General features: G+C 44.9%; 1 protein-coding gene across 2 annotated transcripts in view; it reads left to right on the top strand.

Moving 5' to 3' along the window:
- The window catches only part of TAF3 (TATA-box binding protein associated factor 3), a 251,788-nt gene that overhangs the window by 9,405 nt on the left and 228,672 nt on the right, over positions 1 to 13,711 (top strand). The gene's annotated exons all lie outside the window — the stretch shown is intronic.

Genomic DNA, 13,711 nt, shown 5'->3' with positions numbered 1-13,711 from the left:
AGGTTCCATGCTGGTACTGCCCTGAGGAAACCAGACATTCGGATGAGTACCTACCAGTGTCCCTTCCACTTGGCATCTAAAGCATGTTAATGCTGCTACCTGTACTTTATATAAATTCAATGCCAAACCCTTGTCTAGACTGCAGGAAATCTAGAATTGTTCACACCTGTAATGCGAATTAACCAAATTGAAATGTATGTTTATTATTAGTTTCCTTTCCTTTAGTATTACCAGCCAGTCAATTATACACCCCTGCCAGCATATGGAGACAGAGAAAAAAGCTTTCTAAGCACACTCTACTTCTCTGGAGCAGCAAGATGCTTAGCCAGTATACTGTATGCAAGCCTGAAATTAATTATCCAAATGGGGGCTTCCAGCACAACAAACTGAATTACCAACAAAAACATCCTGTTCCTTCTCCTTCCACTTCCTCCTCTCTTATCTTCTGTAAAGAGAATGTCCACACCTTCCTCCATTCAGCACAGAATCTCAATCTTCCAGGATGAAATCTGGATTAGTCTGGTAGGAATAAAGGAAAGGAAGTTAATGTTAAGTATAAATTTCACCTTCCATAGAATCGCATACCTAACAGACCAGACTAGTGGGGAGGGAGGAAATCAGTGCGGCTGTCAGGACTCCTGTGCCAAAAGCTACCTCACCTCTAGCCTAGAATATTTAGAGAATGACCCTACTGCTGGCCCTGCAGATATCCCCTGGGACATGAGGCCTGCGCATGGATAGAGTGGGCATGCAATCTAGTCAGGACCTCCCACCCCTTGCTGATGCATGCTGAAGCCATCACGTCTTTAATCCACTTCAGGAGTGTAGCTTTGGAAGCTGCTTTCCCTTTTCTGTGGTCACTGAACACCAATAGCCTATCCAATCTGAAAAACGTATACCTCAGAAGAACCCCATGGACATCCGTAGCATGGAGAAAATAATTCTTCTGGCTTTCTGTCTTCCGGAACGCTGGAAGAGAAATGATCTGATTAAAGATGACAGAGACCACCTTTGGCAGGAATGAAGGCACCAAGCTTATGGGTACCTTTTTCTTAGGAAAGACAACCAGATGGGTCCCTTCAAAAAAGAGTTTGAATATCTGAAAATTCGTCTAGCCTAACATATTGCCACTAGAAACATTATTTTCAAAGTCACATCCTTAAAAGAAGCCCTCTTCAAAGGGCTAGTCATCACTCTCTTGACAACACTCCAGAGACTAAGTTCAAATCCCATGAAAAGGGGCTTGGCTGTGTTTGACCCCTCTTAGAAGCAGCGAATGAGAAAACAAGGACAGCTCATGAACCCTTCCTCTAAAACACACTGTTACCACCACGTGTACCTTGATCAAATTAACTCAACCCCCTCCTCGAGATCACCCTCGAGAGAGGACAAAACTTGAGACATGTTCTACTAGGCAAATTATACTTGTCACCAAGCCTTCTTTTGTTACAGTTCCCCAATTCGATGTAGACCGATCTGATATGGTCATTTAACCATGAAGGTCGGTATAGAAAAGTGTTAAATAAATAAATAAAATAAGTCTCAAAGGTTCTCCATACCATGAAGTAATTTACAGATTACCTTCCAGGCTTTCAAAAGCATCACAATCACAAAAGAGAAATACCTTTTCTTCCTTAGACTAGCCCTTTCAAAGGTCAGGCTATAAATGAGAATCAAGATGGATTTTCCATGAAAATTGGTTCTGGATGCAACAGTACTCTGCTTAGAGGAATTTGTAACTGTCTTCCTGCCCTGAATCACATCAGATCAGTGCACCAGAGCCACCAGAGAATGATCAGGTCCAGATGACCCATTATCCTCTGAATGAGTCTACCCACCAGTGGCCACAGTAGAAAGATATAAAGCAGACCTTCAGTAGGCCACTCCTGAATTAGGGCGTCTGTGCCCTAGCTTCCTCTGTCGCCCCTGTTGAAAAAGAGCTGAGCCTTGGTTTTCTTTCTGGTGGCCATCAGATCCAACTTCAGGGAGTCTGACTTTTGTACATTCAGACTCTACTCTGAATTCTTGAGCTCACACTTGTGGTTCCAGAGAATGCTTGCTTAGATACTCTGCTTGAACAGTGTCCAATCTCCGCTATGTGAGTTGCCGAAATGGCCAAATGATGAACTTCCACCCTCTTCATCAATAGACCACCTGATACCATCCTGTCTGTTTGCATATGCTACTGCCATGGCATTGTCAGACATTATCCTTACTGCCGTTCCTTGGTTTATTGGCAGCAAGTGAAGAGCTGGCCAAATCACCCTGATCACTGATCAACTTATCAACCTGCTCACTACTATATGGGACCACTTGGCTACTTTATCCACATAATGTGCTCCCTATCCTTGAAGACTTCAGTTCCATTCTTTTCTGAATGCTCTCCTGTTAAGCCACCACTCCAGACCTCTCTCCCTGGCCAGCCTCGAGACAGATCTCAAGATTCCCCGATTGAGGAGTCTGTTTCGACAACAGTGCCCATTGCATAGGCCATGTGTGAGCCCAAACCCATGGGACTACTTCCAACAAAGCAGCCATGGACTCAAAAACGTGAAGGTACAACTACACTTTTGGACATTGCTCCTGAGGAAGCAGTCAGATTTGTGAATGCAGTTTGAGCATCCAGTTGTCTGTCAGGAAAACTCTTTCCATTCTATTGTTGAAATGAGTTCCCAAGTATTCCAAATTTTGGGAGGGAATCAGCTGACTCTTGGTAAATATTCACTACCCATCCCAACAACTGCAAAACCAGCACTACTCTGTCCAAGGCCAACTGACTCCCCTTTTACGACTTGGCTCGTATCAACCAGTCATCCGGATAAGGATGCACTAACACCCTCCTCTTTGCATTGAAAGACTATCACCACAACCACCACTTCAGAAAAAGTCATTGGAGCTATGGCTAATCCAAATAGCAGAGTCTGAAACTGGAAAGGGTTGCCCATTACTACAAACTTTAGGAACCTCTGAGTTTGAAAAAAGTGAGACATTCTCCTTTTCTTACTGCCACAATGACGGACCAAAGAGCTTCCAAGTGAAACTGTGAAATGTGCAGAGAAATGTGCAGATATTTGTTGACCTCTTTGAGGTCTAAAATCAGTATGAAAGTGCCTTCCTCTGGCATCACAAAATAAATGGAATCCCAGCCTTCACCTCTCTTCTCTTCTAGGTCAGAATCTACTGACTCCATCAGCATCAACTTTTTTTTTTGTTTAAACACTGCTCCCTGCTTTGCTACAAAAAGAGAATGAGATACAATAAAGGCATCTGAAATCAGTCTGCTGAATTCTACAGCATACCTGAACCGGATTAGCTCTAGAACCTGCGGTTCGAGGTAATTTGGGTCACCACCTGAATGAACCATCTGAGTCATCTTCAATGTGAAGACAGTCCCAGAAGCGCGGCCTTCACCTCTGAGTCTTCCTCCTCTAAAGGCTCCTTGAAAGGACTGACCCCTGTGCCAGTGCCTCAGGACCTTTGGTTAAAGAAAGCCTTTTCTGGTCTGTACTGCTTAGCACCTTTGAAGCAACCTCTAGAAGCTGACCCCCTCAAAGGAGCTCTGTGACTCGTCTACTGGCAATTTTGGAACCTTCATCTCCTCAAGGTCTTTCAGTAGCTCTTCCAAGTCTTCTCTCAACAATAGCGCTCCCTTAAAAGGAGGCTTGCAGAGGTGTGATTTAGAAGATCAATCTGCAGCCCAGTATCTAAGGACGTTTTGTGCTGAGACTATGAATTTAGCTGAGGCTCTAATCAGGTTATATAGAGCTGGTTCACCCCCCAGCCAAGGAGTGACCTTCTGCCTCTGCAGTGGAAGCTGCTGTATCCGTTTCAGCGCAGCTCTTGCCACCAGACCACCACAGACTGCAAAGTGGAGCTTGAGGCCTCTAAAGCTTGCTTCAACAAGGATTCCAGTGTACGATCCCGAGAATCCCTAAGGGTTATATCACCCTCCACAGGAATAGTGGTTTTACAGGTAACAGCCATCACCAATGCATCTGTCTTAAGTAGATAAAAGGTGCCCTTCAGGGCTTTCTTAGGCAGCTGGTAAAGCTTTGCCATTGACCTCACTACCTTTAGCTGCAAATCCTGGATTTCCCAATCTGCTCACAGATGTACTGGGAAAAGGAAAGGACCTAGTGCAGGGGTGGCCAACTCCGGTCCTCAAGAGCCACAAACAGGCCAGGTTTTCAGGATATCCACAAAGAAACTGCATGAAATAGGTTTGCATATAGTGGAGGCACCGCATGCAGATCTATTTCATGCACATTCATCGTGGATATTCTGAAATCTTGGCCTGTTTGTTACTCCTGAGGACCAGAGTTGGCCACCCCTAACCTAGTGAGCTTCCTGATTCCAGTAAAAAACAAAAACAAAAACAGGGTCCTTTATAGCTTTACCTCTGGCTGTAATCTGGGCATTTTAGGGACAGGACCTTGATCCTATTCCTACAGATAGACTAAGGAGAGAGGAGCCAAGCTGTTTCATAGAGCAGTAAGCTTTATGTAAAATCTACTGAGAGAGGTCCCCCAGCCTGTCCAGAACGCTCTGGCTGCTGGCTAACAGAGATCTGTCACTTCAAAGGGGACAGACTCTGCAAACTGTCCTAGTAAATGACACTTCCCATGGCTTTCTGCTGGCACAAAAACTTCCTCCATGCTCTTCGAAGAGTCTTCCCCTCGCAGTCAGACTCCCCTCCCTGAGATTGCTGCGGTCCCTCTTCTACTGAGAGCGTTTCGGATCCATAAGCACTTCCTGCACACATGGCGCACACCTGCCCCGCAGCCATCAACACCTGTTGACTCCGGCACCCAGTGAACTTCCTCCCCTTCTCAGCCGACATTGCCCAGCAGAGAAGGCCCCAAAATACCCGTGCTGAAGACCCCTCAGCACTAACAGCGCTTCCTCCTTTCTTTAAGCAGTGCTGTCGCTCTCTCTACTGCACATCTGGCGCCAGATCCCTCAGCCGCACAGATGTACTGGGATCACGCTAGAAGACTTAAACCTTCTGTGCACTGGTTCCTGAAGGAGGAAGGAGAACAAGCCAAGCCCCGAAGGTCTCGGACAATACTTTTTTTCTTCTTTTCTTTTTATTCAGATTTATGAATCGCCTAAAACAATACACTAGGCGATGTGTACTGTTTCAGGGAAGGTGAAAGCCTCAAAGTGATTCTTCTGTCTCTATTCTTGCTGTTCATAGGATTTGCATCATCTGTTGGAAACAGAGAAATGCTGGTTAGGCATCTTGCTGCTCCAGCCTACATAGAGAAGTAGAGTCTGCTTAGAAAGTTCTCCTCTCTCTCCATGTGCTGGCAGGAATAACCCCACCAGTCTGATAGATGATGCTAAGGAAATAAATGGTTTAACCATCTGAATACAACTAAAGAAAAAAAGATGAATCACATTAAAGTTCTTCTCCAGGCTCACATACTGTCAGAGTTCCACACAGAATTTATAAATGGATTGCATTTTAAACTAAGAAGTTTAATGCACTGCTTTGGAGAGTATTTTTTTCTTTAAAATGCCCCAAAGGGCAAAGGTAGAAACGAAAGAGCTGTTTGCTCATATCTTTTAACCAAGGGCTGGAGCGTTACCAATATCCTGAAGAACATCAGAACCTGCGAGCATGGACGTAAGCAAGTCTTTTATAATATAATCAGGATGCTTTTCTTGGTCAATCTAACTCTCAACAAGCTTCTTCCTGCTTTCAGCCTTCTCCCTCCTTCTCTCCTGTCCCACCAAATGTGCAAGTTTCCTCATTCTTTAAATATGAAAGAAAAAGCTCTTTCTTTTGTCTGACCTTCTTATAAACTTAGGAGATTTTTACCCCAATAATAGACAGTTGTAATATACTTGGCTTATGCCAGTATGTTTTGAATTGGTTTGAACTAGAGTTAATCTGAGAATTAAAATTATTCAGAGTACTTAAATCACAAGTGAATTGTGATAAATTGCAGGAGGACCTTGTGAGACTGGAAAATTGGTCATGCAAATGGCAGATGAAATTTAATGTGGGCAAAGTGTGAGGTGTTGTATATAGGGAAAAATAACCCATGCAGTAGTTGCATGATGTTAGGTTCCATATTAGGAGCTACCACCCAGGAAAAAGATCTAGGTGTCATAGTGGATAATACGTTGAAATTGTTGGCTCGGTGTACTGCGGCAGTCAAAAAAGCAAACAAATTGTTAGGAATTATTGGGAAGGGAATGGTGAATAAATCGGAAAATGTCATAATGCCTCTATATCGCTCCATGGTGAGACTGCACCTTGAATACTGTGTACAATTCTGGTCGCCGCATCTCAAAAAACATAGTTGCGATTGGAGAAGGTACAGAGAAGGGCAACCAAAATGATAAAGGATGGAACAGCTCCCCTATGAGGAAAGGCTGAAGAGGTTAGGGCGGTTCAGCTTGGAGAAGAGACGGCTGAGGGGGGATATGATGGAGGACTTTAAAATCATGAGAGGTCTAGAATGGGTAAATGTGAATCTGTTGTTTACTCTTTCGGATAATAGAAGGACTAGGAGCATTCCATGAAGTTAGCAAGTAGCACATTTAAAACAAATCGGGGTAAATTCTATTTCACTCAATGCACAATTAAACTCTGGAATTTGTTGCCAGGGGATGTGGTTAGGCCAGTTAGTGTAGCTGGGTTTAAAAAAGGTTTGGATAAGCTCTTGGAGGAGAAGTCCATTAACGGCTATTAATCAAGTTTACTTAGGGAATAGCCACTGCTATTAATTGCATGGAATCTTCTTAGTTTTTGGGTATTTGCCAGGTACTTGTAGCCTGGATTGGCCTCTGTTGGAAACAGGATGCTGGGCTTGATGGATCCTTGGTCTGACCCAGTATAGCATGTTCTTAAAATATTAATACATTACTTTGAGGGGCACGAATGCCCTGGTGTTTAAGCTTTGGGAGACAATAGGGTGGTTCTTGGGGATCGGCAGGTATGTAGACATGTAAGTGCCTATAATTTTAGTTGAGAAAAGGTAATGTGGAGCTGTGAAAAATTAATCTTGGTGTGTCCTGAAATAACAGACTTCTAATACTCAATCACTGCCGATCAATTCACCTCAGCATATTTCATGCTGAACTGGGTAGACAATTGATCACCCTTTTCAATGAGAAGAGAGACTTTTTAAAGGTTTATGGGGAGGAAGGGGGGCCCCGTTACCTGCACCACGTATAATAATACTCCACAGAAGCACAGAGTTAAGGGGAACAAAATACAGGGCTCCAGCACTTAAACTGTATATACCAAAGGTTAGAAGATAAGCGTCTTGCACCAGATACCACTTTAGATGAGCACTTTCCAGCAAATCTGCTGAGAAAACAACTGAATGTGCTCTGATCTCTTATGTATAAAGGACTAGAACCAAATAAAAGCAAGCAAAGAACTGTTAGTAATGCAGTATTTTGATAATAGTTTTGTAACCTTGGGTATCTGCAGCATGCGCTGGAAAATAAGATTTTAGCCTTGGAATATACTTCTACTAAACCATTTTGGATAAGAGAGGCATCCTGTAATGAACATAAGAAGTTGCCATGCTGGGTCAGACCAAGGATCCATCAAGCCCAGCATCCTGTTTCCAACAGAGGCCAAAACGAGGCCACAAGAACCTGGCAATTACCCAAACACTAGGAAGATTCCATGCTACTGATGCAATTAATAGCAGTGGCTATTCCCTAAGTAAACTTGATTAATAGCCATTAATGGACTTCTCCTCCAAGAGCTTATCCAAACCTTTTTTTGAACCCAGCTACACTAACTGCACTAACCACATCCTCTGGCAACAAATTCCAGAGCTTTATTGTGCGTTGAGTGCAAAAGAATTTTCTCCGATTAGTCTTAAATGTGCTACTTGCTAACTTCATGGAACGCCCCCTAGTCCTTCTATTATTCAAAAGTGTAAATAACAGTCACATCTACTCGTTCAAGACCTCTCATGATCTTAAACACCTCTATCATATCCCCCCCTCAGCCCTCTCTTCTCCAAGCTGAACAGCCCTAACCTCTTCAGCCTTTCCTCATAGGGGAGCTGTTCCATCCCCTTTATCATTTTGGTTGCCCTTCTCTGTACCTTCTTCATTGCAATTATATCTTTTTTGAGATGCGGCGACCAGAATTGTACACAGTATTCAAGGTGCGGTCTCACCATGGAGCAATACAGAGGCATTATGACATTTTCCGTTTTATTAACCATTCCCTTCCTAATAATTACTAACATTCTGTTTGCTTTTTTGACTGCTGCAGCACACTGAGCTGACGATTTTAAAATATTATCCACTTTTTTTTTTTCCCCTCCAAATAGTTAAGCAAGTAGGAGCTGGAACTCAGAAAGCAATCTAGAAGTCTCACTATCGCAAAGGATCCTTGTCAGTCATAGCATTGCTGCTCAGAGGCCTCCTGGGTGGTAGAGAACATCACTGACCTACACAATCAATTATCACAGTGAATCTGGCATGTGATGCTCAAGGCACTCCCTATTCTTAAAGAGCCATCGGATTATCAGCTCCTTATAACTATGGTTGGCCAGTTAGGCGAGTCAGTTTATAACAGCAATTCCTTGAGCTCCGATAATTCCTGTGATTTTTATCCCTCACTGTGGTATTTTTCACTCTTGCATCTGAAACTTGTCCCTGTCTCCCCTCATTGCCTCCTCATCAAACCACTGGACTCAAATCTTCTTCCGCTCTTCTCCCCAGTTCCTGGTTTGGTCACCATACTGCTTTTTATCTACCCAGCATGCCACTCCCTCTCTTAATGCCAGCACCATGATGTCAAAACTCAAGAGGCCAGCTCTACTAGTTTCATGCATTGCAAGATTGGCACAGCCAGTCTGCAGATTTTGAAAATAACATTGTTGGTATTGCAGAGTGGCATGTAATGGGGGTTCTGATCCCTACTCTAGCAATTAGAGCACAGCATTATAAAACCTCAAGATACAGACTTAGTTCCTCCTTTCACCACTCACTGAGGTCCTTAAAGCAGAGCAGTATCCTTCGTTGTGCATAATTTAAATTAGCAGTGACTAGGAGTTAAAGCCAAGGGCAAGCTCTCTCACACACAATTTACAGGGGTACGTTTTAAAAACTGGTACAGAGGATGGTGAAAAAATGTGCTTGCATCTATTTTTAATATTGGAGGAAATTCCGGGGAGGTCCATTCCTCTCCAAACTGTCACTGGTTTCTTAATAAACAAGCAACTGGTGACGCTTCCATGCACAATTCCTAAAAGTGGAAAAAAGAACTGAGAAATACTGTGACCAGTTGTCTTGACATTTTTTTTTTGAGTCCTGGAGAACCTTAGACATCTTTCCTTTCAGCTTTCCAGATGGTGATGTTTTTACTAATAGACTCAGCTGGCCACTCAATGGTGTGTATGGTGCACATAACTTATTACTCAGTACACATTTCCCGTTTGCAGAGAGCAGTAGGCATGACCACTTTACTTTCACTATACTCCTATTCAGCACTTTGTAGAGCAAATCTTACCATGATACTACCACTGTTCCAAGGAAAATAAGATCTCTAGTGCTAGTGCTCTATGAACCATAAAGTGAAATTTAAACTTGCTGGTTCCGTTGCTCTTTCAATGAAAGGAGACTCTAGAACCGAGGGGGTCATGTGATGAAGTTGAAAGCTGGGAGACTCAGGAATAATCAGGAAATATCTCTTTACAGAGAGGCTGGTGGATGAGTGGAACAGCCTCCCAGTGGAGGTGATGGAGAAAAAAAACAGTATCTGAATTCAAGAAAATATGTGATAAGCACAAGGGATCTCTATGGAAGCAATGGGAATTATGATACTAAATTAATTGGATGGATGGGCAGTCAGATGGGCCAAACATTTTTTTTTTTCTGCTGTCATGTTTCTCTGGTTAATTTCCTTTCCTTGAGTCCTGACAGACCAGACAAATGGGAATACACTTGCTCACCGCTAGGTGGAGGCAGAGAATTTCTTCCTTATTTTTCTGAAGTCAGCCTATAAATTCTGGGATAGCAGGTTGTACAGTCAGTAGCCCACTACCCTAGCTTCCTTTCCCTACTTGCTCCACCTTTATTCACTACCTTTATCTACGAGAGCTAAAGGAGGCAAAATCATTGGAAAATAGAAAAAGTAAATAAGTTCATATACTTATCCAGATCACAAACAGGTTTTTCTTCCTTCTCTGGTATCCCCCTCCCGCCCTTCCTTCTTTCATTATGAAGAAAGGGCAAACTTACATTATAACTACATTTTTCTTCTCTTACTTCAGCAGTGAGAGAGGGAAACCTTTCCCTCCTATTCCTTAATTCACTTCTTCTCCCTTTCCATTTTCCACAGCAAGAGAGAGAGGGGAAAATAAAAAATGGCATTCTCTCTATTAGTTATCTCCTCTGGGGAGGGTTCTGGACTGGTCTGTCAGGACTCAAGGAAAGGAAATTAACCGGTAAGTTTAAATTTCACCCTCTTTGTCCTGCAAACCAATCCAGAAAAATGGAATGTGCCCAAGCAGTACCTACCCTGAGTGGTATGAGGCCTCAATATCCCCTAAAACCTTTCTTCCAAAGGCCACCTTATTTATATTCCACTTTTCGGCACTTCAGAGTGAATTCATTCAGGTACTGTAGGTACAGTGGCTTGCAAAAATATTTGACTCTCTAAAACATCAGCAGATTTGTGTGGATTGCAGCTGACAAAACAAGGCCACCACTAGTTTGTTGCCCAGTTCAGGGCTGACGGTCATGGTCAGAAAAGACTTGCACGTGAACATCTTTGAAATAAGAGGCTACACCAGGCTAACACGGCTACCCCTCTGAAGATCTTTGAAATTAGCCCAGTTGGTAATACTCTAATAGAGACCTATATAGAAACATAGAAATGACGGCAGAAAAAAACCAATCGGCCCATCCAGTCTGCCCAGCAAGCTCCCACACTTATTTCCCCATACTTATCTGTTTCATCTACCACCAAGTTCAGGGCCATTGTTAGTAACTGTTTGATTCAAATTTCCTGCCATCCTCTGTCATTGATGCAGAAAGTAATGTGGGAGTTGCATCCAAGGTAAATCATAAGGCTTATGGTTAAAGGTAGTAACCGCTTCCTCAAGCAAGTTACCCCTATGCTTGTTTACCCAGACTGCACAGATCAATACCTTGTTGGATTTTGTTTGAATGTAAATCCTCTCTTCCACATTTCCCCCTGCCATTGAAGCAGAGAGCAACGCTGTATATGCATTCAAAGTGAAGTATCAGGCTTAATTGGTTTAGGGTAGTAACCGCCGCAATAAGCAAGCTACCCCCACGCTTATTTGTTTACCCAGACTGTGAAGTTCAGTCCTTGTTGTTTATTTGAATGCAAATCCTCTTTTCCACATTTCTCCTTGCTGATGAAGCAGAGAGCAATGTTGGAGTTGAAGGCTTATTGAGTAAGGGTAATAATCACCAGGTAGTAGCCTCCATTCCAGCAAGCCACCCCCATGGCTCTTCTCTTCATTCCCATCCTCTAGCCTTTATTCTCTTAGCTTTTGAGCAGTCCACTTTGGAATGAATGTAAAGGTAACACCAGGGAAGCTTTTTTGACACTGATATATCTGAACAAGCAGGTTGGTGCAGAGAGCCAGGTAATGATAAAAGAAACTTCCTGTACTTACCCAGATCAGTCCAGACCAGTGGGTTATGCACTCCCACCAGCAGATGGAGTCAAAAAGCAAAGCTTCAAGGCACTGGTATCCCAAGTGCACCTGCAGCTCATCAGTATTTCTCTGACTCCAGCAGATGGTGGTCGTGTATACCTGCAACTGTGTGTGATTTTTCTTGCTCCCTGAGGTGCTAAGTTCAGTGTCTGGGCCATCCCTCAGGTAGAGCCGGGCGAACGAGGGGATGGTTACCCCTGGCGGTGCTAGCCTGTGTGGTTCCGAGTCTCCTGATAGCCAGGGGACTGGTTCCGACAGCGACCCGAAGGCTCCCCCGCAGTGTCTGCGGTACAGGGAAGTAGCCCCTTTGGGGATTTTTTTCTATTCTTAGCTTAGGCTTTATTTTATTCTGTTACTAGAAGTTAGTTTTTGTATTAAACAAAAAACAAAAACCAGCTCCAAGTTCCCTGTTCACCTTGGCTCCCAGGGTAGATCAGTCTGCCCGGTGGTGCAGAGCCAGGCAAACCCCTGAAGAGGAGGGGGAGAGTGTTTCAGCCCTGGTAAGAACCTCCGAGGATGGTTTTAGGATCCCTGCCTCATTTTTACCGCCAGCTCCAGAGCTATTTTTACTGCAGCGGCCATTTTGTTTTTTCTTTTTCAACCTCCCACGCGATTCCCCAGTATTCTTGGGGCTGATTTTCGCGGCGTTTTTGGTGGAAGTCACCAAGGCTGAGTGGCAGCACCTGTTTTCTTCCCGGGGGGGGGGGGGGGGGGGGAGTTATATGCCCCTTTTTGCAGGAGGAAAATGGCAGAAACTCCTCTGGTGGAACCCTGTAAGGCTTGCGGGGTATGGTCAGCTTATTTAGACCCCCTGTCACTATGCCGGACTGTGCACTGGGTGGGGAAGGGGCCTCAGACAAGAGGACCAAACCTAAAAATTCTGCACGCAGGTCAGGCTCGGCGGCTGGGTCTAACGGAAGGAGTCCAATCCCCACTGCGCACCCTGTGCAAAAGGTCTCCCAGGATGACCCTCCCCCACTGTCCCCCACTGCTCGGACTCTGAGACTGGAAGAATCGAGAGACATGGACACTGATTCTAGCAGTGACGAGATGGGACCGGGGGATTTTCACCGAAATTTTGCTGCTCATGCATGAAGCATTTCTGGCTCAGAAGCTCGTGAAGTGGAGAGCCCAGGATGGGAGCGTGGGAGTTCCCAAGCATCCCCATCTGCAAACTGACGGTCGTCCGTCCCGGGCAACTTTGGCTCGAGAGGATCTAGCGGGTGCAGTCGACCAGCAGGGGAACAATTCCACTCTGTCCCCCGAGGGCCGCAACATTGCTCTCTGCTTCTTCAGGGTGAGGTCCCTCCAGATGTAGATACGGGCGATGACGATCAGGATCCGGTAGAATCTAGTGCGGAGGGGGACGACCTCCGCGTAGTCTGGCTGTTTAAGAGGGAGGAATTGCACCCCCTTATTCCCCAGGTGCTTGAGGAATTGGGGGTGAGACCCTCGCAGGAAGATTCCGACAGCGAGGGAGTGAACCCAGTCCTGGACGGTCTCCGGGGACCACCTAGTGCTTTTCCTATCCCGAAGAAGATTCAAAAGCTCATCAGCCGGGAGTGGGAATCCCCAGAGGCGGGGCTTAAGGTCGGCCGGGCGATGTAAAAACTCTACTTGCTAATGGAGGAACATTTGGAACACCTCAGGGTACCTAAGGTGGATGCGGCTGTATCAGCAGTGACCAAGAAGACGGACCATTCCAGTGGCGGGAGCAGCTGCTCTCAGAGATGTGCAGGACCACAAGCTGGAGCTGCATCTGAAGCGGGTGTTCGAGGTCTCCTCCTTAGGACTTCGAGTGGCGGTGTGCCAGCATAATGCAAAGAGAGTGTTTATGTTGGATTCAAAAACCACAAGACACATCTTCTTCTGGGATTTTGTCAGCTTCTCAGGCGGCTCATGTGGAGGTGGCGGTAGCATATGTGGCGGATGCCTTATATGACTTGGCACGTTCGGTGGCCCAGACTATGGTCTCCTCGGTGGTGGCTCGGCAACTCCTGTGGCTCCTCAATTGGGCAGCGGATGCTTCCTCT

The sequence above is a fragment of the Rhinatrema bivittatum genome, chromosome 9 (genome assembly GCF_901001135.1).
Source record: "Rhinatrema bivittatum chromosome 9, aRhiBiv1.1, whole genome shotgun sequence".
Lineage (NCBI taxonomy): Eukaryota > Metazoa > Chordata > Amphibia > Gymnophiona > Rhinatrematidae > Rhinatrema > Rhinatrema bivittatum.
Note: the sequence above shows the minus strand (reverse complement) of the source record. Positions and strands in the feature narration are given on the sequence as shown.